We start from the raw sequence: 27849 nt of genomic DNA, 5'->3' as shown, positions 1-27849 counted from the left end.
CCACGTCGTCCGCAGGAGCAGCACCAGCAGCAGGATGGCGCCACAATGAATCCTCACGAATCTCTCACGTTCAGTCGCAAGCATCTTAATGGTCTAGAAAATCCCTTCGTTGACTCTGAGAATAGCACTTTTCCCCGATAAATGCTCTTCACCGTTGGAACTGGAATTGAGGAGAAGACGGAATACAATTTGATGTACATATTATGTATGAATGTAGCAGAAATACATAATTTCAAATGCAAATTTAATGTTCTCGTGTAGAGTTTGGTAAACCTAAAATATTAAACTGAATCTTATCTGTAAGATAATGACAGTGAAGCAAAACTTATTGATTTATACCATGTTATAACAAAATTTCCTTTTTGATTTGTAAATTACGAACTATTCCTAAATAAACTACACGATATATACTGGCAAAATCTGCACCAAATTTCATTGACTTTAAATTGATCTTCTGAGAATTTATAGAGCTTTTTACTAATCCTTTATCTAACTAGTGTATTCGGACAATATTATTGAGATGTTCCGAGAATTGCAATCATACTTTGGCTATTAACCCAGTAATGACGGTTCAAAGTTTGTATCCAACTTTCAATGAAATCTGCCACAGCTTGAATTGGTCTCCAAATTCCCATGAGCTTATGCGCAGCGAGTACTAAACTACAATTCTATTTAATATAATAACCTTTTCATGACTTGTGACAATTGCAAATTTGAAAATGTTGAACATCTAAATCAAATCATAGCCGTATTTCAATGCCTTTGATGTGCAAAATCCTCTATGGGGAAATATATAGAAATATTAATTAAGCTCTACACTCGTGATGGATGACCATAATCCGATTATGGAGATAATATGTCAGAAACTGGTTGAGCTTAAGTATTTCTACGAGAGCCAGTGTGTTGCTCTAAACAGTGACGGAATAATATTCTCTCCACTTTCCTAATAACCTTTTAACTGGACCTGGAAGATTTATGCAGATGCATCGGTGGTGGGTTTTGGGGGTTTCGGGATGGTTCGGAGGATGCACAGCTCCTCACTCGTATCGTATGCAGAATTGTGAGTTTAATTAAATTCAATCAGAGCTTAAGCTCTCTCCGCACACACAAATATAGAGACTTGCAAGGGCTCATCTTCCCCGTCTCGCACTCCTAATAAATTAGAGTTAACACCAAAGTGTTACAATCGACAAGATATTTTCTCCCATCTCAAATGAAGGAATTGGGGATTTGTACGGAACCCACGTGAATACATGTATGAATTTCTCACATCTCCCTTCACTTTATCCTATTCCAAAAACAAGAAATTCCATCGACTTAATATATGATTATGGTCGTTCACCGCACAGCATACATACATACATATGTATGTGCGTCTTTTGAGGTGGTGTTTGAGACTACCTGGAAAGTCGAGAGGGTGGCTGAAATATATTTTCATGGATCGATAATCTACATACAGTGAGAGAAAAATCACCTCACCTGGCGGACAAAAAAAAGAGAAGTAAAAATGCCACACAGTAGAATAAAGCAAATAAAATGGGAGGAGGAAAGTCTTATAAAGGCCTAAATGGAAAAATGTGGGTTGCTCATGACATGAATGCGCTACACACTCTCTTACCATCCGTTTTATTGTACTAAAATACAGCACATCAGGGGTTTTAGGACACACAAATCGCTTGCTGTGCCCTGAGCTTTTAAGTAATGTACGTTCTGGCCTTTTGTCGCACTCTTGTTACACTATTGTAACAACACGTAATTTCATAGACACTTCAAGAGATTGCGAATCAATTGTTATTGTTTATCACACGAAGGAATTCGTTAAAACTTTTCAGCATTTTATCACTTTTTTTCATGATGTATTCAGCTTTCACGCTTGCCTACATAGCATTGTAAATTAATATTTTTTTATTGGCATTAGCCCTCGTGTGGGTGTGCTTTGGGGGCGGCCATCCACTTACAATCCCTATCTTTTTGCCAGACGATCCACAATTGAGGTGCGTTCTGAGCAAAACACGAAATACATACAAGCTGAAATTATGCTGTGGCAATTAATATTCTTCGTGTTTTTGCCAAAAAGAAAATCAATTTTCATTATATTTTGAGGAAGAGAATGAAAAATGGAAGGAAAACCATGTGAGAAAGTAGGGGTGGCAAAACGAGCTTTCGTGACGAGCTAATTGGAGAAAATTTGCATTTTATCGCACATTTCCCTGATAGAATAAAGAAATACACTTATATACACTCATTTAAGTGGAATTGTCGAATTTAGGATGCATCGTAGATACACAAAAGCATACATAAGTGGTGAGAATGTACGAAAAATAAATAGAAAGGAGGAATTAGTTCTCAAATTTAACTCTTCTTGTATGTGCGGTGAGAATTGTTTGCTGATAAAATAATACGCATAATATACATTACAATATATTGCTCTTTGTCATATAAGAACCATATTACCCTTCACTTTTCTATATGTATTTGACAAATATTTGATCACATATATATATAAAAAAGGCCTTATTGGTAAATATTTTTATTTTCACCCCATCGGAAATATTGTGTTGAGGAAAATTTATATGTAGTCTCACAAAATGTGCCACACTAAATGGGACTTAAATCTTTTGGCATCGCATTGAATATTCATATACATATCATCTCGAGCACATCGAGAATTTTGTTTGTTTGGATGTGCTTTCAATATCAAAGTATAGTGTGTATTTGAGTATCATATCAATTTTCAAATTTTGTTTACTACCACGATTCTTCGATGTATATTTTAAGTAGGGTGTGTGTGCATAATACATGGAATTCATCTGTGGGAAGATAAATTCTGCTGAACTCATTCCAAGCACACGTGCCTCTCATTTTTAGCACGGACAATATCACCAAGAGGATCACTTACACACAAGCTCACGTGTTCCTATGGGGATTGAAGGGTTACAATTGTGATACTTCTTGCGCTCGATATCAAATTCCTTTCCAAAGCTAAGCTGGGAAGCGTAGATAATATGCATCATGAATCATATTTGTTAGTTGTATGTAAATTCTCACCCATTTGCTTTCCTTTCGCATTGTGTACACACTTGGTGGGGGATTTTAAGGGGTCGACAAGAGATAATATTCTGGATAAACTATTTGTATGTAGTCAGACAGCAACAAACAGGGTGTCTTAATACAGCTTGTCAACGGTCAAATCCTGTTCTATATTGCTCGGGAAGCTTATAAAATTCATCAATCTACGGCAGACATCTTTGTCATGCACGATAAGACTTATCAAGGGCCAAAACAGCCGCACAGGACGCAGGAAATATTTAAAAAATGCAAATTGTTGCGCTTCTGCCAGTGCGTAAGCCATGAAAATATTCACGCGGGGTCACGTAGATAAATCAGCGATGCTATGAGTGACATTTGCATATTGAAGGGGTGTGTGACTCCGAGGAGGGCTCTTGGCTTGAAAAATGCACATTGTTTGACATGTTATTCACATAAATCAAGTGGTTGCTGGTTCTTGTGTTATTTACCATGATATAACAATACCATGAACCAAAAATCTCATGCCAGTGGAGAGTTTTCGATGTCATCGCATCGCGATGGCATCATTTGGTTTGTTTTACCCATTCTCGAAAGCTTTCATCCCTCTATCGTGCACAAGAGTGTACATATGTCCATATATATATATATGGTTGAATTGAACATCAGCGGCGACAGAGTTTGCATTTTTAAATCGCACAACATCGGCATGACGGAATGGAGAACATGTTGGGGCCGCCGTAGGGGAAAAGGTTGAATGGAAAATATATTCTCTGAGCCACATTATGTATGGATAGGGAATGTCGAAAAAGGGATTTTCCACTTGAAGAGTCTATGGAAGAATGTCAACAGTAGTTGTTGTGAAAAACAAGACAAAAAGCAAAAAGCTCTACGTGTTACCTCTCCAATGAGCAATTTTAAAGTGTCCCGTTCTGCTTCGGTGACTTATCTGAAGCTTATGAGACTAGGATTGCAAATTCGAATCAAAATGCTACAAAACATACGTATATTGGGATATACAAATACATTCAGTACAGCGCGTGGCTAAAAATTGGGCAACTTCTGTTGGTTGGAAAATACTAGATTGAACAATAAATTCTGAATACACCCTCATAAAATCAAATCACATAGTTTTCTTCTAAACATTTCTATACGAAACTATCTTCAAATTCCCTGCATACCTATAGCTAACTATATTTTTACGTTCAATTTTACAGTAAAGTTACAAAGTTGTTAGAAGGATTCTGGAATTGTCAGATCATGAATTCAAGGAAATTTAATTACTAATCACTCTGATTTTCTATGCACAGTATAAATATTACTTTACATAATCAATTGAAATTTTTGAGTGCTTCATCGGTCGTGAAAAGTTCTCTTGAAATCGCCAGATGAGACCAAAAAAAAGTATTTAAAATATAATTCACTTAACTTCAACTTCTTGTGTTGTGAAAAAATTCGAGGAATTAAAAAACATTTTTTGAACATAGAACATTCAGAGCAAATGTTTTTTTTGGTCAAACTTACCGTAATTGATTATCATATAATGAAGTTTAGATCATTGCATTCTATCATCTCTAAGAGCCGCAAGAGATCTGAAAAGAAGAAGGACAATTTTAAAATCGCTGTTTTTAATTCACAAGTGAATCATCAGCACAAATTAAGTATATACAACATATTTAGGAGAGTCATGACGTGTTATCTTGAATCAATATAGGAATAGTTCACTTCCAAGAATACAAATATCTGTTGCTTCTTTAGAAACAAAGAAATTAGTTCCAAAAATTCACCTGTCAAACACAATTATATTTCATTCACAATTTACATATAAATCCATATATGCACATATGGAATTGTGTACATTTCTATGTATATGTATTCTCATAGAATATTAAGCAACCTTGCATTTTCATGTGACTAACGAATGAGAAATGTAATAAAAAGAAATTGCACACCCTTACGAGTTGGTGGAAAAAATTAACGCAAGAAATGTACGAAATGAATTTAACTTTAACAAGTTCCATTTATAGCTGTAAACAAAGTTTACTTCACTGGAACTTTCTTCCCATTCACCTTGTCGCTTGCACCATAACTTTCCTCTAGCACTGTCGCTTCGCTTTCCGCTTTGCCCCAGTCCAACACCTTCCCCAATGGCGAATATAACTCTGAGTGGGCTTCTCTTCCGTTACCTAAAACTGTGACAATTTGTCGGCTACAATGCGGAATAATTTCCGACTCATGGCTTGAGTGGTGATAGAGGCGGGGAGTTAGATGCAAGGCTAAAAAAGCCCCTTGTGAGTCATATCACAGCGAGGTGGGCAGATTTATTTGCACTTCACTGTCATTTAAATATTTTCAGGACTGTCTATCATGCTAGAAAAAAAACTGAATAAGCAGTATGATTGTTTTTTGCTGCCATTAGACTATTTGATGACAACTTAGAAAAGTCTCGCACCAAATATGAGTAAAAATGTGCATGTCGAGGAGTAAAAAAAATAGTAACAAGAGTTCCCCATTTATACATTGCACATTTTACATAAGCTATATAGAGTATATACGTACATATGTGCTCATAGGACAGGGAAAAAGTTCATCTTCTTCTTGTTATGCTATATATATATACAAATAACTTTTCAGCTCATTTTCACCATTGAGAAGTGGGATAAAAGGGAAGATTTCTCTAGGGTTGTGGCACAATTTTAATATTTCAGAGTGTTATAATTTACATAAAGATATATTCTCTTTAAATTAATTTTTCGAATGGCTGTCGGAAGGGTTCGCTCGCCCCATTGTTGCTCAATTGAGATTTGTGACACAAATTAAATTGTAAATTTACTGGAAGAAATCCTTGACTGATAATGTCATGTCTCAGCCCCTTTAATATTCGGGGAAGAGCTCCTGATTTGAACTGGAGAAATTTTCACAGAGCTCAGGAAAACGGATGACATTGCAATTAGTTTAAGCTTATCATTTTCGTTTTTTCCACGTCATCATTTTACTTTGGTTGAGTGACTTATTGTCACAGACACGAGAAGAAAGGAAAACTCCTTCAGAAAACTTACAGCGTCAGACAATATTGAATTGCTAATAAGACGAACTGTTATTTTCTTAAAACATGACTTTAACGAAGATGCTGAAATTGGAGATTTTGCAGCAAAAAAAGTGGAAAAGTTCGGCAAATATCTTCAAGCATCAAAGGATCAATTGAGTTGCCGCCCTATTAAGACGCAACTTTGTTGGCTGAACACTGGACATACAGATGCGAAAGGGCAAGGCCAACAAGTTCATAACAATAGTATTTTGATTTTATGACGCTACAATAAATATACGCACATTGAAGTAAAACAACTTTTGCTGAAGTTGAGTCATTCAAGAAGACAACTCATAGTCTGAATTGAGTTGTCATCATTCTGACAAAACTCTGACCCACTCACCCTGCCTCAACCCCTGCTTCTGGCGACTGAACCACAGATGCCTGTTGTCAAAGTGTCGTTCACTCTCCAATCATACTAAAGGCACACCATATCGTGCCTTCACTTGGATAAATTGTTGTTAGAAAGTACTTTGGCAATAAGTTTTGTTCAACTACAATGAGCCAAAATGAGAGTCTATTCGACATAGGAAGTTCAAATATATAGACATGCATATTAAAGTTTGCCAAGCAAAAATTTATACAAGTTGATTTGTCATTTGATTTTGTTCAAGAACTCCGTTCGTGCTAACGGAACTTGTTTGTGGTGAAAAGCTGCTAATTTATTTCCAACTAATTCTATACATAGAATAAATTTCTCTTCCATTCCTACGCGTTATGAACAATGTTCAATATTTTGGGGATTAAGTTAATCAGCTCTTATACACTTTCTGAAAAGTTCCGAATGGATATCTGCACTCTCGAAATTTTAATACAGAGCTGTTTGTAATAACGATAAAGCGTAAATAACTTCCACTTTCATCCCATCAGGCGTTCAGGATAATACTTATAAGGCAAACTACTAATAAGTAAGGCGGCTTTCATTGAAAATTTAGTTCAGAGCAACATTCTGTGAGACTGTCGCAACATGAGATAAGTATTATGAGATTTTCAGCGGGTAAATTTTCCACATAATACACTATACAAAAACAGTACAAGATATCAGGACATTCCTATTGAAATTAGGCATGAACACTATACAGAAACACTGTCAAAATTGTGACAAGTTGTATCGTTGACAGTGTCGGTTGACCAGTTTGCGATTGCAGGTCATACACAGTAAGTTTATCTCAAGAGATTACGTTCCCATTTCATTTAGAGTAAATTGACATTTGAACTTTATAGTCTGTGTTGGAGGAACCAGAAGCACCCAGAGTTCTGACATCATCTCCCCGAACCCAAACTTAATTTCTTCACGAATTTATTCATATTGTTGAATTTCCCCTGCTGACTAGCGAAATCTCTTCTGAATTTCACAGGGATTTCATGTAATATAATTTTCGTTTGTATTATCTTTTTCCCTCACTGGGTGTTCCATCCTCTCACATTCACTTTTGCAAATATGTTTTATGATTATGTCACAGCGGAGATGCGATGCTTCTGCCATGGTGGGTGTGTACCTTAGGGACAAAGGAGGAAAAAAGACGTTGCCAAAGTAATTGTCTTTCACCCACATTTAGCTTATTGGATGGCACATAAAAAAGGGACCCCGAAGAAGCACCCTTGCAAAATGCGTACGCCAAAAGATTGAGAGGTGGAATTGGTGGGGCAAAGGAGGCCTGGTAAAGATATACTTAACAAGAAGCCAGAGAGGTCTCTTTATTTATTAAAAAATTCGTTTGTTCCCTTATTTTCTAACAAATTGTTTCATCCACTTATACCCCCAGTTCATATTGAAACGCGAGAACGTTCTGTGCTTTGAAAACACCTTCGGATAAACTCTCATGTACAGACTGAATTTGATAAATCATGCAACAGTTGTATGTAAATAAACGCCAAAAAAAGATTCGATACAAAGAGATGGAAAAGAAATCAAAAATATCATTAATAACAGCATTAGTATATTAAATCATAGGGAAATATGTACATACATATGCACATATAACTCATGTGCTCTAAAATTAAACTCTCGCCTTCTATGTGCGTGAGGCAATTGGCAATCTGTCCTTTTCCGTATATATTAAATATAATCTGGATATCATAAAACGTTTTTTATATATATTTTGATCTGCCTAATTGTAAAATAAATATATAAAATGCTGTGTGGCAATATTTATCCGTGCAGAAAATACCGCATCTTTTACAAATCGCAAACTTTGCAGTGGAGAGAAAACTGGAAAAGGAAGAGAAATCGTGTGGCTTCAAAAATTTCCTTAAATCCGACAAATCGATAGAATATACTCAGGAAATCAATTATTCTCTCGAGACCCCTCAGGCATTGGCAAAGTCAGAGAATTCAGTGCCATCAGAGTCTCTGTCGTATGCAAACAGGACAAAATATTAGCCATTTTCCACTTTTCTCTATATTTGTAATCCAACAATTTCTCCATAGAACTTTATCAAGCTTTTTGAGTGGTTGAATTGTAAATTTAACTTATTCCATATTCTATCTTTCATTTTCTATAAAAATTCGTTCACCAGTGGCTTATTTACAAATTTTGCTCACGTTTCACCTTCGCCATGAATTTCCAGTATATTGGACAGGGAGTTCAGTGTAGAATGCTCATTTTCTCCCTCAGTTCTTCACAAACTATTCTTGGATATTCCCAAATAATACTGGGGCTCTTGTATCATTGTTTTCGTACATATTTCGATAGTCCCTGCTCTTATTCAATGGCTTAGGAATGTGCTTTCTAGCGAAATAGCAAAATTTGTCAAAACATTGTATGCTATATGATCTCGCCTCGATGAATTCTTTAGTGCAGAAACGTGCCAAGATGTGACTACGAAATATTCATGTGAATAATATGTATTTCCAATGGACAAGGGATGATTTCAAATTTTTTTTCACCCACGTGTCCAATTTGGTGAATAATTTTCGAGATATATCCTAAGCACTCAGCATGTTTTGCATTCTGAATGAGACGAAGGTTCAAATGAACAAAAGACTGGTGAAAAAGAGATTGACAAAGAGGTCTGAAGAATTCTCAACATGTGCACACTCATTAAAATCATAAAGTACTGCACATTGCCTTCAGAAGAAACACAAGGGGCGGATTACAATTCCTATTCAAGTATTCGGATTCCTATTGTGAATTTCATCATCTTTTGCCAATGTAATGTTATATGCGCGAGTTATTAAAGGCCCTTTTAGGCATTTAATGAAACACAGCGTGGGTGGGCGTCAAAGAGGAAGCAATGAAATTGGAATTAACGATCAATTTATACAGAAAGGCATCTCTTGAGGGACGCAACAGTGAATTGTACGATTTTTAAATAAAATTCTACAATACGCATTCTTTCTCAGAGACACTATATATACAATACTCTTGTAGGTATTACATATGTACATCATTCGCTGAGAATAATGGGTTTATTTTGAATTTTTCATCAACTCTTTTTCGGATCTCACTCTCGAAAGGTTTCAAAATTCACTCATTAATTCATCATGAGCTTCTTCGTAATGATTGAGTGTTGCTCAGACCTTGAAAGACCATTTCTCGTTGACTGAGTGGAAGCCCATTAGAATTAGAACTGAGAGGAGAAAGAGGGACACGCGAGTTGTCTGTTTAGTTATAAAAAATGTACAACACAAAGTTCACTTGCCTGCAATTCACCAAGTAATCATAGAAAATGAGGAAATCGTTGTGTCACAATAATGAGTATATAAAGGGTTTAGCTGATGTACTACAGATTTTTTATCACACAATAAGGAGTAAAGAATTAAGGACACAACTTCGTTTTCATTTCAACAAGAGAGTGTTTCACCCAAGCATTTTTACTGGATCTTTTCATGATACATTCGGGGAGGTTTTGGGGTGAATTTAATGCGAAATCACTGCATGAATTGCGTGTTTTGTGTGTCAGCTTGATAAATGCACATGTCCTCCATCTAATATACTCACCATAGTGTCCTGAGCTTCATCTTTCACAAGGCCGCACGTGAAAATCCAATAGTGACAAGTATATATTTCCCGTTAGCTCTACAAGTCTTATATAAATCTGGGTACTTAAGTGTATGGTGCATACAGCTCGGTGTAATTTGCATTTAGCATTTCTCCCCCACAACAATTCCCTAATACACAAGTTGAGTACTGAGGCAGAAGCAAAAAAATGAAATAAGCAAGGCATGTGACACCATTATGTGATTATTTACGTAATTCGCTGCCTTTTCTCATTCACTCAATTTGAGGAACAATGAAAAATGTATAAGTCACAAATTCTGCGCATTTCTCAAATGTGTCTTTGTTAGTAAATATTTTTATACAGCATAAAGGTGTAAGCATAAAAAAGAGAGCTTCTCGGTGAGATTGTGAGTAAATTCAAACCGTAAAGGAGATAAGGGTAGAAGTTAGACTATAATGTAATATTGAAAACGTTTGACTTGGCTTTCTTATTCAGTTATTCGCTCTGCAATTTTCTCATCTTCCTCTCTTCCAATGAGATGCAAATATATGTAAAATGTACAAAAATACATGGGGGAAAGGGAGTGATGGGAAGAGCGGATTAAAATAACGATAAGGGAGAGCGCTGCAGGAAATAGGAAAAAAAATTAACGAGTTCCACTCCATCGAAGAGTAGTCAAAATACGAAAGAACCGATCGAAAATGCAAAATATCCCAAATTTTCATCTCTATTTAAATTGAAATTTTGAAGACCTGTAACATGATTTTCTATAAACAGAAAAATACTAATTTTTAATATAATGATGCTGGACATTCATATTTCCAGAAGTGTTTCTCTTTGTTATTGTTGTTTAGGAAAACTGAATTGTATATCGGAAGATGTTTTTGAGAATAAAAGATGGTTAGGGCTCGGCCATAACGAAAGGTTTATTTGAAAGGATAAATAACAATAAAGGACAAATTAAGGATAACAATAAAGGAAAATTAAGGAATTCCGTTGACTGCGTCACGTACCCATTTAACGGCGTCCTCATTTGAGGGGATCATCTTCTCTCACTCTCCCTTCTGTCACACATTTATCCCACCGTTCTGGTTAGGATATGGATGTTGGCAGCAAACGGAGAGAGGAGGAACACTGTAGGGGTGTTGGAATGCTTCTCACTCGCACAATTTCCTCCTAAATTCGCCCCAAAATAGAGTGGCGTCATAAAAAGGAGGAAAACCACCTGGTAATTCGCTAATTCGCGATTTCATTAATTTTCCACCCCCTTCGCGCAGCTAAAATGATCTCTTTTCCCAGGAAAGCACGCACATTTCCAAGTGCTGACTGTGAAGGTGCGTAAATTACAGATCAATTTACTTTATACTGTTGGAAGGGAGGCTTTTTTCTCTCTCAAGTATTTCCTACGTAATGTCTCGTTAGGAAATAGTTTTAGATAATTTTGATAATATTAGAATAATCCCCTTAATTGCCACTGCCAAAGGGAAGTTGCAAATCTCTTTAAAAGATTGTCTATGAATGAGAAACAGAAAAGGGTAGCAAAATATCTAACCAAGTTTTTCCGATTCTCACAACTAAGTGAATTAGAATACATTTTCATGCTAAATCGCAATTTGCCTGTTTAATATCCGAAGTAGGCTTCACAGCAGAACAAGTGCCATTTTCTCTCTCTAGTTGACGTTGAGATTGTTCAATAATTCTTCTAATAACTGGGCAGATTCCTTTCAAAGAGGCTTATCTCAAAATCCCTTTAAGTCGTAGCAGTATGCATATTTAAACATTAAGTGTGCATGTACTAATATTCATAAGTTATCCGAAAATGTATATAATAATCCCGGTATATTCTTTTGCCCTTTGACCGTGTCGACAGTGTTAAAACTGCCCAAACGACCGCATTTCGGCAGGCTGTGAGCTAATTTTCCACCACATAGTGAGCTTATATGTTGTATATATGTATGTCACCACCCTCCGAGGTTGACGAGTCCGAAAAGTATATCCACGTAGAAAGTGGTTGTTGAAAAAAAAGGGGATAATGTCATGAACATACACCACAAATTCTGTATAGCATTCTGCCGCAAGATTTAAGAGGGTTGTGTGGGTTTAATGAAAACGGACTTGATAATTTTTTACCCTCTGTCTTGGGATCATTAGACCGAGGTGAGTATGACAGACATTGAGGTGACTCAATTTTTTCTACGCCCTTTATTCATCATTTCGCCGCCACTCTTTGTACACATGCACGAATGTTCATGAATATATTTCCAGAGAATTTATGCAAGAAGATTTATGGAAGCCATAAGAGATTTATGGTATTTGCATCATGCACTTTCAATCCATCTATAGCTGCTTTTCCTACTCTGTTCCTCACTATATACTTTTTGTTTGCTCACGATTTCAAAGGATAATATCCTTTGAATAATATCTGTCGATACTTTTTCAATTTCAATTTTTAAAGCCACCAAAATGTCACGTCACTCTCACTCCCCTCTCAAGTGCCTATTATTTTTCACATTCTTAATTGGATTTTGCTCAAATGCTTTGGTCAAATGTCTGAGATAAAGGAAAATTGCGGGAAATGTGCGAGTGTCTAAATGGAAAATTACTTTCTGACATTTACTGGCAGAGACTGTGGAACTGAGTAACCCTTTCAGTGTTCAGCATTCCAGCCCCTAAGCAAAATGGGGTGGCGGCATAGCGTAAATATGTTTGGGGAAGTTGTAATTATAATCTAATTATAGTCATAGCTATTGTTGGTCGTTATCATTGTGGCACGTACAACAAATGGTTTATGTGCAGAAAAAAAAACTCAGCATTACATAATAAGCAATGAATAAAAATGAACTTCCTCAAGTTTCCAGGTCTAGAATATTTGCAGGGTTTCTTGAAATAAATATCTTAGCTATACATATACGCACGTATGCTCCCATTGCATGTGTGATACTTATAGTATTTTTTAACTAAAAATTCTAATAATGTAATTGTTAGCCACCTACTTAATTAGGACCTTCTCTGAACGTGAAGGTGGCTTCGTGTGTCTAGCAGGTCGAAAGGAGGACTTACATTATCTACGGGGAGAATTAGTGTAAAAATTCTATTGTGTGGCATTAAATTTGTGATGAGTAATTGTCACCAATTAGTCAGTGACTGTCGTCTAACACGTTAAAGAGAGAGAGGGAGCATGACGGAAGGGGAATGCAGACACACACAGGGTAGCGTGATGGTGAAGGAGGAAAAAAGGGCGGGAAACACACCCTTCACATTTGTATGTGAACCATTTAGTCCACCCCCGTCCTCTGGAGGCACATAAATACGTTCCTGTGGCACATCTTTCCCGCCAGCTTTTAAATATGATTCATACGCGGAATGAATGGCATTTTGTTTCCATTTAATTTTGGGGTTTCTCATACAACAAGACAGACAACGATGGGTACTCTCCGCTCATGTCGGTGGATGAGATTCAGCAGGGGGTGGCGAATGTTCGGAAGAAATGGCTTTGCAGATCATTTGTCAATGTAGACCCGTCGAAAAATCATTAAATCATCCAAACGCCACTGAGTCGGGGGTGAATTTGAATTAAACTGCGATTACTTCAAATGGATGGAGGATGATGGAAGAGCCGGCATCGATAACCCCTCAAAAAAGTACCCCAACACATCGCTTCATCGAGCCACCCACCATTTTCCATTTGCCCGGGATTCTCTCGTACAGAGGAGAGGCTCTACCGAAAAATTACTCAAAAGAAATCCTCTCGAGAGGAAAATTTCTCTCTGTATTCCTTCACTCCGCATGCCATACGGAAAATCCACCCAGTTATACACGTAGAACTTAATCACAACATCAAACTTCTCCATTTTATCCCCTTGATACTCCCTATTTTTGTTGTTTCTTTTTTGCTGGCAAAATTGCGCTGTTTTATCTCACACTCTCCTGCATGCCTTTCCTGGGAATACATCAGCATCATAACCCTCTTTGCAATCTACCGCGAAGACAATGAGTATGTGTGGTGGGAAAAACACATAGAACTTTCTGCCTACCCAGTGGCTCCGTTTTTTCCTCGATGGTAAAAATAGGATTTGATTAAAATCGTGTTATATGTATGTGTATACAAGTACGTATGGATGTGTATGAAAGGAAAAATCTCATAATATTTTCAATCTCTTCAAGAAAAGTATGAGGAGTTTGGGTGGTGATTTTTTCCACCTCTTATACGTGAGTCGTTCGACATGTTCTCTAGTGTTGAGAAAGCCTGGGAGAAAGCTTACAATGCTTTTATACTCCAATAACATGGGTTTACAAATATTAATCATTGAACAAAAATAAAGCGTAAAACGTTTACTTTTCCTCGTAAAAGAGCGAAAAATGTTCATTATTTGGCAGGTGTAAATAGATAGAATTTCATATAATATAAAATATACAAAATTACGTAATGCAAGTGGCAAATAGGGATATGCATAAGCCTATAACTTTGCTTCAATTTGGAACCCAATTTTTGCTGATTTTTACGCCAAATTGCATGTAAACACGACATAATTGGGCCAATTTGGAAAAGTGAGGTAGTTTTTAAAAAGCTGTCAGCATTTCCATCAATTATCCCAAAGTAGCTCCATTTATTGGAAGGACGATCGAGAGGAGCAATAAGTTGATCTAAAACTTGAACTTTGGCAAATACTTTTTTCCACTGCCATTTGTAGTGCCACAGAACATAAGAGTTGACCCCAACCGAGTGTTTTTCTCGGTTTTTTTTTTTACTTTTCTCCACACAAGTCGAGGAAATTGAAAATGTGAAAAAATATTTCTACTTCTGGTCACAATGGTGCTTCGTCATTCTGAGTTGTGGAAAAATATACTTTTGGTTTTAACTAGCAGAACTGAATGGAGACATCACAAACACTTTTTATCAATAACACTATTTTTCACGAAAAATGTCACCCATGCGGTGATGGGGAAATTCACAATAACAAGGCAATACTCAAGCGTCGTCCAATATCGCAAGAATATCAATTTGGAATTCCATGAAATGTGGAGTGAGTGTCAAAATAGTTTAGATTAAATGTTCTTACCAAGAGGTCTCGGCGGCAGAGATAATCTGGAAATAAATGGAGAAGAGAAATAAAAATTGCTGATATGTGTATTTTATCACAATTTTTCATGTTAATTCGAATGGTAGCTTCTCGTGAGAGATCAATGTCTCCCCAAGTGGTGGCATTGGGAGTCAAAGCAACGGAAGTACCTAATGAGATGTCAGGAGTTCTTGTATCTCGCTCTGCCACTCATCATCGCGTCTTTAAGAGATTTGTGCAATAAAATTTAAATTGGGAATTATTTCGAGTGAAATGTTAAAAATGCGTGACTAAATGATGCTACACTCTCTCGGGTATTTATTGGATGGCTGTAAAAGCCTTGATTGGTTCCCATCAAGGTCGATCCAATTGCTAATTTAATTAATTAAATTGTTTCCACCAGATTCCTCACCAGCGCGTCAACCGGCTTTCAGAATCTGCCGAGAGCTAATCGAGATGGGGATTAGTGGCGAAAATTCCTCAGACACATTCATAGTCCGCACCATGCAAACTCTCCTCGTCACATGCTTCAAATTTCGCACTTTGTGGAGTGAATTGAGTTTCCTCGCGTGAATGTTATTTTCACTTTTCTCTCCTCATGTCGGAAATTGTGCGGATTCTTTTTTATGCATCGCAACATCGACAAAGTATAAAGCAGAAGATGTGAAAATGAAAAAGGGGAGAATTTATATATAAAATGAATATTCCACGACGCGAGAGACGAGAGGACGCGTCGCTCTTTAGGAATTGCGTATGGATGCGGGTCTTTGGTGTACAATGACGACGACGGCGACGACTCTAAAAATAATGACACGGAAATTCAAAGGAGAGAAAAAAAGGAAGATTGTTAAGCGCACAAATAAAGAGCAGACAGACAAACATTTGGGAATTCGCACGAGATTGCTAGGGGAGAGTGCTTGAGAGGAGGCAAAAAATGGAGACAGAAATGCAGCCAATGAATATTCCCCAAATGTCTCACGCTCCCAAATTGCAACGTCTCCACCATATGGCCAATATTCCAAATAAGCTTCATTCACTGTTTGGTCCACCAGTGAAATTCCTCCGTGTGAATAAGTAATTTACATGCTATCATTAAAAACGACCATTTTCATATCTGAATCTCTCTTCCGGCGCTCACACGAGGATGGTTAAAAATATAACACGAAATCCAGAGGAATATGCAATGAGCGGAGTAGAAGAAAAATGTGTCTAGTTCGTATTAAATATTTAAATCCATTTGGATAAAAGCCACCGTCAGTGAATGCAAAGTACACAAGACACGAACTTTAACCTATTTTGCGGTATGCGTCGTGACGCTTTGGAGAAAATATAATTTGATAGAATTGGGTACACCACATTTTCTTGTCACATACACTTATTCGCCAGCCAGAAGATGATAATATAGAATGCAGTATGTCTACCTTTAATCCGCATTCTGATTCAGCAAGACAGAGAGCGTGTCTCTTTCAGACCAAGCTCAAGGGTAATAGTTTTCTTGTGCAATTTCTGTTGTAATTGACACTCAAATGACGAAATCGATGATGGCGTGAATTGGACAATTCTCAAGAATCATCATTGACACACCGAAAGTAAATTCTATCACTGCTGTACTCATACAAGCTGTATATAGCAGAGAAATTCCTCCACATAATCCTAGGTGAAGGAGCTTAGACACAGCAGTGGGTGGGAAGGGTAAGAAAAATAACAAACCACAGAGAATCGATTGAGCGACGTAGAAAATAAGTGTCATTGTCGGATATTTTCCACCCAACAATTCATTCGGAACACTTCTTTGCAGCCCACTTTCCACCCCTCACTCAGGTCGCCCTAATGCTCTCCATCAATCTGCAGAGACCAAATATCCTCAATATTGTTTTGCACTGGCTCCAAAATGAGGGAAGTTGTCGATAGAGAAATTATGATGAGCAAACACAGCACAAAGCTTAGTCCGGAGAAACAATCCCCAAGTCCAGCAAATCCCCCTGAGAAATGAATCACGGTGGAAAGAAAAAGGGTCGCTTCTAGGAGGATGATTTGCGGCATATATAGCAAATATATGTACATTATTGGCGTCGATATGTATGAAAGCACAGCTGATTTATTATTGGGATGGTGAATCAAATATTTTCCATTCACTGCCATGTTTGATTATCTCTTTCTGTGACGGGTAACACTTGTCATAATTTCACATTTTTTCGGTAGAAAATCTGTAGAACGTCAGAAAGAATTAATAGAATTTTTAATAAACGCTCGGAGAACAGTGTTAATAATTTGATTTTCAGTCAACCTCATAAGTGCATTACCATGAAAGTTGCAAAATATTCTGAATTCAACACACAGCCAAAAAGCTCTGTTTTCCACAGTGAAGTATAAAATATATAAAATTACTAAACTCTTTCATGTGGCTTAAAGTACAGAAGGGTGTCAGGAAATTAATATTGTGAAGTCTCATATCTTCAACTGCTTCAGCATTTATTACATTGTCTGCCACTCTTATAAAGAGTCCTCTTGAGCGTGTGTCTGCCAGAGTGGGAAAGTTGATGATGGCATTTTCCGCTGTACAGGCTGTACATACGCATGTATGTATGTCTGTACATAAGTCTTGAAATATGCTTTTTCTGCAATTTACAAAACAAATATGTCGAAACGTGGGAACAATAGACACCCATCGCTTCACAGAATCGTCGGCGTCGTGTCCTTTTGAGTCACTCGGCATCGCAGGATGAGGGCGTCGAGTTTGGAAAAAGGGGCGCCCCCGCACCTTGCTGTCTATGCTATTATTCTGTCGCCAAAGAGGATATGAGTCAGCCAAAGTGAATGAATCACTGTAGAAGAAAACAATAAATTTCCGAGGGGCTGAATTCACATTACAACTTTTCATGTGTATATTTTCACCACCCCAATCCGTCTGAAAGTGTATTTGAATACTATACGAATAATTGGGGTAGTTTTTTTTGCTTCTCTCCATGAGTTTCATTATTTTTGCACAATAATGAGTCATGCTCGATTATATTTTTAATGCATTTAATAGCATTTAACTAATTGGGTCAGTTTACTTTAATTCACATCTTTCTATGACACTTTGTAGCATTATTGTTGTGTGAAAAATTTCATGTTATTTCATCCTTTTCCCACTTGTGAACCAATTTTACGTTGTGGGTTGACATTTGTGAAATTCAATTATATTAAATGGCTGTCTTATATAGTAGCTAATTGCTCCTAATTTCCAACATAATTCATAAGATATTATTCTTGTGTATAGCTTAGGTGATATGAATTCTCCGCCAAAGTGTGTAGAACCAGAGAAGAGTGACATTCTTAAGCATACACAATGCCTCTGAAATCGCCCTTCTCTCATTTCGGGGCTTTGTATGAGGTTAATTAGAGCTCAAATAATAATTAGTTGAAGTTAGTCACTTTATTTGCCACTTGTCGTTTCTGGCTCTCGATGCTCGAGATATGCTACAGAAATCGTGTTCGGAGAAGAAAGAGAAGGAGTGGTCATAATATGGTCTCCGAGTCAATTTAATGGGTGGGACAAGATTCGACAGCATTTTCTAGTGAAATGGTTAATTAAAATAATTGAAATTTATACATTTTAATTACTCAGGCCTTTAAGTATTTTCACCCCCAGAAACATGCATTTTGTGACTCTTTCGCTACATGTTAGGCGTTTCCGCCTTTTGTGATAGCGAGGCGAATGACCCTCGATATCATCATCATTATATGCAGCGTGGAAAAAGTTATTTGTTGGGGGCATCGCGTTGCGCTGCACCAGCTCTTACATGCATTGAAAATGCAATTAAAATCCCTTTTTTCAGAGATTCTCAACATGATTTGGAAAAATGTAAAATCTCTCTCGAAAATCAACATTGAGGAGTAAAAGTTAACAGGGCGATAATTAAGGCAATGGAACGATGACACAAATGGTGAATTTGTGAAAAGACGAGAGTCAGTGTTAACACCCTGGCGGCATTAACTCGAGGGTGTAACCACACATGAGGTGGGTGGAACTGGGCTCCACATTAAGTGCTCCACGATCGTCCATTTGGACCCCACTAGCATCGGCAGGAAATAGACATCAGCCACTGAACAGAGATACATTTGATGAGAGGTCATGTGGCTGATTTCTGGGCTACAATTGCTGGAGGGATTAGGTTGTGGCGCGTAGGAGGCAACCATTAATGTATCGGAACTAATTTTCCACTACAAGTTCTTTATCGCTTGATTCATCAAATCATTATGTTTCGCTCGTGAGATGGAGTTATGCTTCTGCTCCTGCGGCAATACCGTCTGCGGCTGGTGGAGTGGAAATGGAAGGGGGATGAACAGAGTGCACTTGACTATCTCTCTGAGAACACTTCTCCAGGCATTGACTTTTAATTGAATAAATTAAACATTTAATAGTCTCTTGTGTGAGAGGGAAAATCAATTTGTCGATTAGTCCTTTACACGTCCATCAGAGCTCTCAAAGTGTCCACAGTGGCCACCCATCTATATTTTTCATGCTGCCCATGTATTCACTGGATTGTGTTCAAGTGAATGGACGGAAATTAAATAAATAATTTCACTTGCCGTCCTCTATTCATATCACCATGTCTGTTGTGGGGAAAATTAGTGCAATTCCACGAAAATGGGGAAACGGTGATGAAAAAACCATGAAATGACATTGGATTGGTGCAGTGGCTGTGAAACTTTTATTCCTGCGAGTGAAATATTACATTTCACACATAATTTTCGTGTTGCCGGAAAAAATGATTGAAGTTTCATTGATGAATTCTCTGTGAAATTTTACACTATCACCCAGTGTTTGTCCTTCGACATGTGCAATTTAGTGATATTTGCCGCTGACCATTAAATTAATACTTTCCACAAAGTGAAATTGACCACCCCAAACTCACTCTGCACTTCACAATAAATGGGCACTCTCGAAGTGCAGCAAGAAAAATGATGCACTTGCCACAGAATATACTTTTCTCAAGAGGATTCATCGCACAATAGAAATGAAAATCCATTTCGCCAAAGCTCAAGTTTTCTGTGAAAATGGATGAACTTCAGAACGCAAGAAGTGCAATCACAAATTTAGTTTTCACCCAATAACCTGAAGGAGTGGAGAAGAGGAGAGAAAATATGTCACAACCAGAAGTGGTCAGATCTCAATATCCCGTAAATAGAACTATAAACGCCTCATCCTAAGGCATCGTTAAGGACTTCTTATGACTGCTTATGTATTTTATCTGGTCACGAGTCAGCCAATTGAACCGAAAGTGCATGAGTTTGTTGAGAAAGCAGAACTGTTGAATGTGAAATCAGGAATGTGTTTAATTGACTGGCTTCCGTATTACTTTTGCGTAACCCGCAATTAGTATAAAGTTCAAATATTCATTCGCGTGAATGGTGTAGAGCAAAAAAGCCCATTAGAGACATTAAGATGAAATGGTTTGAGGAAAAGTACAGCGCGCGCAAGAAAACATGAACTCGTCACTCATTCTGTCCAGAGAGTTCAGTCCACCGATATGGATGTGATAATTTGTAAGAATGCTCACAAATCCAGAACGCTGGCAGTTCGATTCGTTGGCAATTGGGAGCATGGGTGGAAAAAAGGCAACATTAATGTGTATATCTCTTTTTCACCTTTCCTCGCGCGCTCTTCATTCCTCAATTTTCATCATACAAGTGTCAATGTGTTGTTGTACTAACAGTTTCTCGGACAACTTGTCGCTTTTTGCTCAAGTTTATTCTGCTCTTTCCGGTTGATTAATTCGACTGTTGGCTGAAGAAACATCTCGAGATATTTTTCACTATACACCGAAATTTCTTGATTTGCTTCTTTTTCCATCCAACCAACTTCACAATTTCTACTAAAAACTTCCATTTCAGGTTGGATTGTGGAAAAAAGATTTAATGTACCGACCATATATGTATTTCCTCAGCTTTTTGGCCGGTGAACACGAAGGAAGTTCTTTGAGAGAAAAGTTCAGTGGAAATAGCGCGCACGGTGATTTTGAAATATCGTATGTTAATGATGCAAATGACTTTTGGATTTGAAACTTTTAAAACATGATGGAAGATGAGAGGTTGAAAAAGTCTTCCCAATTAATTACACTTAAAGGCAAATTCAAGAGATTATATCTTAATTAATTTCTCTCATATCACCTTCATCGTCTATCATTATTTTATTTCATCCAATTCGCCGATGTGCTGCTTGATGGCGAGATGCTAATACTCACAAAAGATCCCATTGTCGGGACTGAGAATCAAACAATCGATTGATGATGAAGAGATTGATAATGGCCAACGGAAGAAGGCATTCCACTGCGAGTGCTCCAATTTGATATTCAAGACACATAAAAGCGCTACGAAACATCATGTCAAAAGTACGATTTACACAAAGAAGACACACACCGGTCGCTACATCAAAATTCCACACCAACGGTACACACACTGGGCTCATTGAAGTTCAGCTTCGGTTCACTATAATCATGCTGTAATGTGCTTTCTGCGCGGGTTTGTGCATTTTGTCTAAGTGAAATCACTTCAATTCCCTTGAATAGCATTCTGATTTCAGCCAAAGAACAAATCCTGTCAATTGGGCCACACTGTTATCAAGATTCCATTAAATTCTTTAAAAGAATGTGAGCAAAGTGAGCGGATTGCAGAACAGTTGATTGCTTCATTCATTCACCTTAGCAATAAATACAAAAGTGCATGTATCGAATTAAGTATGAAATGTTGCGTCTTTATTGGTGTCTTACTGATAGATGTCGGCAATTGATTCGATGTCTCTTGCCAATGCTGCAATTTTACAGAAGTCAGTCAATTGAATATCCGCCAAGTCATATGTAGATGAACACATCAACCGTCCATGGCCACAAATTCGAACAAATCTCGCCCATATTAAGTCTATACTGCCAAACTAAACCCGTATCATTCCACATGTTCTCAAGTATTTATTTCTTTTATATGCAAAATACAATCAAATATTGTCTGAATGGACAAATGATGGGCAAAATGTTCAGAATGATAAATGATGGAGGCTCTCAGGATCCTCAAGACGAGAAATACACGCATATAAAATATAAAATATAAGGTGATATACTCTTTCGGACACCATTGTTGACCAATGTTTCATTGTATTAAAAGGGATTGAAGAATTCAAGTCACATTCGAAGATAAAGAGGAAAAATAGATTCAGTTGGAATGTTTTTAGTTCACACAACTTGAGAACAAATCCTAATCGTTCGACTTACAATGGGCAAATTCTTTCATCCAAATGTTTTGGATCTTCAATCTTGGCGGTTAATTGAGGTATTAGAGAGAAGAAGGGAGGGGCCGAAGCAAAATATAGATAAAGTCTTCAATAGAGATATTGGAGTACACGATATTATCGTTGATATTGCAATACTAATTTGATCCAAATTTACTTTTCTTGTTTCACTATCACTTCACTTCCAAACCACTTAATATCATTATATCACTTCGTTTCGTGTAATTTGTTGCTCGCCGTCAGATATTGTTGGGTGTTTCGTGAATGACCAAACTCAGCCTAATCATTGCATTTGGATGAGAAAAAAGAAGAATTAGGGAGGAGAGAAGAAATGAACCGGCATTTAATTCAAAGGACTGAGAACTCTTCAACTCGAAAATATTGGATCTCTCTCCATACCTGTCCTATACGGTCCCAGGAAGCTGACGATTTCGTGGGCCATTAGGGACAGCCAAAATAACGCCGCCTATATATTCTTTTCTTACATATATACAAAGTGTCTGACATCAGAAAAATTGAGACAAGATGGGAAATTTGTGTTTTTTTTCCTCATCGTCCACAAAATTTCTCGTAATTGTACTGGAAATTACACGTGATGGCGAAGAAAAAGGATGGATAAAGATAGTTTCATGTTTGTTTCGATAAATAATGTAACATGCGTGCTATTAGGTTGATTTGTGTGTCTGTGTGTGTATGTAAATAAGTCCAAAATCAACTAAAAAGAGCCAACAAAAATCGAAATATAAGAGGGAACAAGTAAATTTGTGGCCTCACGCAATGGATTTATACATATGCACGTCTCAAATTACAATTATCAGATTGGGCATTTTAATTTGTCATCTATCTCCAGAGAGCGAGCGCCAAGCGTGATGATAATTCATGATTTCCTCTCTTTCACGAAAACATTTCACGTCACTATAGGTGGTCATCATCAGTGATTAACAAGTTGAAATGTGTCTATAAAAACGATTTTGATTTGAACGCAATGCATTAATGGCAATTTTACTACTCACGCCGAGTCGAGGACGGTATGCTTCGGTGGAAAAGTGAGAAAAGTACTCCTACACTGAATGTCCCAAGCGCTGGAGCACCATTGGGAGTTGTTGTGAATCGCTGTGATTTGAGGCATGCTCGAGAGTTGAGAAACAGAAGATAAGGCATCCATTAAATCAATTCGATAGAGTGCAGATTAATTTTACGACATGGACCATCCAAATTTCTCCCTCTTCCACCGTACGGCAAAAGTCATTGATTTTCCTTAATCCTCTAGGGTTCACTTACAATCAATTTCACCACTTACTAGAACGTGTGTCATTTTTACACACAATTTGCACTGACATTCGCATTGTTCACAATGCTTAGCTTCTGTTTCCATTGAGCTACAATCCATTTCAATAAAATAACACCAATTTTGATCGAGAGACTGCAAATGACAGAGATAATACTATTTGTTTCAATTTAGCATCTATAGATAATTGAGAATTTGCTGTAATAGCTTCCGGACTTCAGCTCATCAATCATTTTCATGAGAATATATCAATATTGTGCTCTATAGAGACAGACTTTTAACCTATTTGACAGAAATTTTGTACAAATTACTCTAGAAAATTTACAATAAAGTCTATGTCATTCCCATTTCCATAAAGTTAAAGTCATAAAATCTTCTGAGTGCTGAGGAAATTTAATAGACATTTCTCCCACTTAGTTTGACAAACCTTTCACCCTAAATTTATTATAGTTCTGAGCAAATGTAAACCTCCAAATTGTAGTTGTTTTTACATATTTTCATTACCTGTAAGCATATCTAAAAATACCCATTTGCATTTAATGGACTTTCTGGGATCACATTTATCATGCTGGCACTTTATTTTGAGTGAATTACTGTAAATAGCATATGTCACAAAGTTCAATTAGGTAAGTACATTCATGGGTTTTGAGGGTTTCGCGTTAATGTGAAAATTGAGGTCCTCGTGGCAATGAAAGTGTCTTTTGGTGATAAGATGCTTTTATGATTTTCTTTCTATTTTTATGTGCACTGTTCGTAAAAATAACTGGGACAGAATAACAGTTTTATATGCAACATATTCGTAAAGAAATTCTGGGAAAAGAAAGCATTTCTCCTCTGTGAAAGGATTGAACAATGCTGTCATATTAAAATACATTCCATAATAATATGCGTTGTTCTAAAACCTAAAACCTAAGAGTGTGACGATGCGGACTATTCTATCCGGTGTAGTGAGCAAATGTAGACCATCTGTCTGCATACGTAGTCATATTTTCCTTCGGTACACTTGAAACTTTTCATCTATCCCAAAAGGGGCAACAATTACTCGTTAGTGACAATGAAAGTTCCTAAAGAATCATAAATGTATAACTTCTGGCTGTACCGTCACTTCCCATTCTCTTTCGATCTGATAAATTACGGAAATCTCTCTCTCTACTGTACATATGCATGTCACACTCTTCAGCATATATTTTTCTGTCTCAAGTAATGACTCTCGGACGAAAGATTTTCCTCCCAGCAGAGTTTATTTTTGGAACCAGACGCAACTATGCGCAGAGATGTACATAAGCTGGTGACAGTGTGTGTATGTCTGGTAATCAGGATGAAAGCATATGTAGGCAGATTTCGCAAAAATCAACACAAGAATGATAATTAGTGGCCTCATAAGTGAAATGCTTCCACTCCTCATACATTGACAATATACTACATATTGTACACACATCGCAGCGGCACCAACAATTCATACATAACATATCCGCGGTATTTTTAGTCTCCATCGCGAATATCTCTTAGACATCATTGTCTCCCCGATATTGCCGTCTCATTCACACGTTGTCTTCTATATTTGGCGAAAATACATAGAACATTCCTTCAAAAAAGCATTTGAAACGCCTATGGGACGCTAAAGATATTTCCAATGTATAATATCGTTCTATTTCATGCCCACGAACAAATTACAATCAATTTATGTGTGCAATAAAAACACAATTCCGAAGAGGTCATGGAGGGCGTGCAAAGACACCGCCTCATTTGAAAATTATTTAATACCCTATTTAATTTCAATATTGAGACAATTCCTCGTGAAGTTTTCACATTGATTCTGATAAATTCAAATTATATTGCTTGAGTATATTTCCTGGACGGATGTCAACTCATTTCACTCCAATCAGATATCATTTGATGGTAGATTGTAAAAAAGAATTGAGCAATTGTGGCACTATACTTAGAAAACTCAGGTCTAAACGCCTTCCACTTTACATACAAGAGTTGCTGCGTGAGATCTAATGCAGAACATGTCGCCATAACAAGCACTCTTAATTGCATTTCCTTCAGATAATTTCATTTCGATTCCAATTACCTTCACAGCAATTTAATACATCACATCTGTAGATATAATTGCACATTCACCGTTGCAAATTAATGTAAAACTCCGCAATTCACCAATACGTGACAAGGTCAGTATTGTTCGAAGGAAAAGAACATTTAGCCCAGCGGAAAATTTAGGATTAACTGTTATGGGGCTTCTTTGCATCGCGGGCTTGAAGGGCTTCATTCTTGTCGAGATTCTTCAGATTGAATTTCTCTGTGGCGTGTGGGGTAAAAAAGTAGCAAAAATATTCACCGCCAATATTTTACACAGGCATGAATGTGTGTTGGCTTTTTCCTGCGCCAGCACATCTTGTGATGCTGCCGGCTGCAACAATCAATTGCGCAAAGCCTCCGCCGAAAATTACTACTGGCGACTTTTGCGTGATGAATGCTTGTGAGAATGGCGTGGCAAAAAAGCCAGAGAGGGTCTCTGGAGGACATGGGCTACATATATAGAGGAATAGGATGATGGCACAGAAAAACGAGTCCGATATGTCGGTGTTGTGGGGAGAATTGCCGAACGAAACACCTTTTGCGCATGGGATGGAGTTAATCGGATCCACTGACCCCACAGAGAAGGATGATGGTGCACTTCTGGGATCACGATGATGTGGAGATGCAGAGGCAGGTGTTTGTATATTATGAGGTCCAATTTGCAAAAGGCGAAATGAGAAAGAGAGAAGACCAGCGCGCATCTCATGTTACCACGAGCAACGATGATGACGCTGAGGAACCTGATTCCGCAGCCTCTCGACAATCTCCACGGTGTTGGTCTCTTCGGTAACCGCAGCACCACGTCGCCCAGAAGTCCTCCGCTGGAGCACACGGAGTCTCATTTTTCCAGAACATCCACTCCAGCGCCGCGCTTGCGATTGCATCAACTTGATTTTTTGTATCACCTTCTTATACATCATTGACCTGGGCATCATTAAACAACAAACAACATCTCACTCCCTGCACGATGGCTCTTGTGGTGCTTCTCGCACGTCTCTCTTTTCACGTCAACGCTGCTCGCTGCCCATATCTATGCTCGAGACTCTTCATATTTATTAATATTTTACAGTCTCCCATTTAACTCATTTATACGCTGTGCCTTCATCGCATCGACAATTTCGAACTTAATTCAGAGACATTTTTCACCATCAAGTAGAAATTTAAATACGAATATTGCTGCCACATATGGTATAAAAATGTTATTTCCACTCATCTATTTTATATGCTGGCTTCGCAGGAGCAGCAAAAACGCCTTTTTATCTTCCAGTCATTGAAAAATCTCTAGAAGATAACACAGCTCATTTACTGTGCTATAGACGTTTGTGAGATCACGAAACTAGAAAACCCTTGTAAACTTGGACAGCTTCTTTGCGCTGTGATTCAAAGTGTTTAGCAAACTATTTCAGGGCAAAGAAAATCATTCAACGCTAGAAAATTGACAATTTGACAAGATAGTTCAAAATGTGTATATTTCTGCCAAAATGTAGACTTTACATTTACTTAAAAAATCATTACTTAACTATTCTGAGCCGTCAAACGATGACAATATCTGTCACTTGCCTCAAATCATGATTCATCTTGAATCCAACAGCCAGAAAAAAGTGTATTTCGTCTTCCATTCTCAATCCACCGTCTTCAATTAAATTTACTTTGTGGTGAATAAAATTTATTGTTGATATTTTGTTAGGAATATATATGGCAAAAGACATGGAATGTTTTGAAGAAAGCGCGCGCGTAGAGGCGACAACGAATCACAAAGGAAGCCAATAAACTTTTTTGTGTCTTCACTCCATAGTGTTGTTTCACCTCCAGTGCGGAGAGTGTAACAGTATATAAAATCGAAGATTTCGTGAGAGATGGTCAGAAAAGTGACAATAAAAAATTGAAGAAGCCAACAAATTATTTCTCGATGAAATCTCATTGGGGACTTATCATCTAATATCTCTATATATGGACAAAAAAAAGTTCTTATGCTCCATGATCACGAGATATGTTGCATACCTATGCAAGCGCGTGTGTACTTTAGTATTTTACTGTTCTTTTCACTTACTGTGTTCGCCTAAATACTGCTAAGAACCATATTATCCATACGATC

At 37.4% G+C, this 27849-nt stretch overlaps 1 long non-coding RNA gene across 1 annotated transcript; it reads right to left on the bottom strand.

The window, feature by feature from the left end:
• Positions 1–68: 68 nt before the first annotated feature.
• On the bottom strand, positions 69–27849 carry LOC132256912 (uncharacterized). The gene is made up of 4 exons (XR_009468230.1): positions 27805–27849; positions 15121–15146; positions 4552–4619; positions 69–160 (listed from the first exon to the last, which is right to left on the bottom strand). It is a non-coding gene; the product is annotated as an uncharacterized LOC132256912 (long non-coding RNA).

Source organism: Phlebotomus argentipes, unplaced genomic scaffold, assembly GCF_947086385.1.
Source record: "Phlebotomus argentipes unplaced genomic scaffold, Phlebotomus argentipes genome assembly contig_33, whole genome shotgun sequence".
Classification (NCBI taxonomy): domain Eukaryota; kingdom Metazoa; phylum Arthropoda; class Insecta; order Diptera; family Psychodidae; genus Phlebotomus; species Phlebotomus argentipes.
The sequence above is the reverse complement of the archived record's forward strand: the minus strand, read 5'-3'. Positions and strand labels throughout refer to the sequence as shown.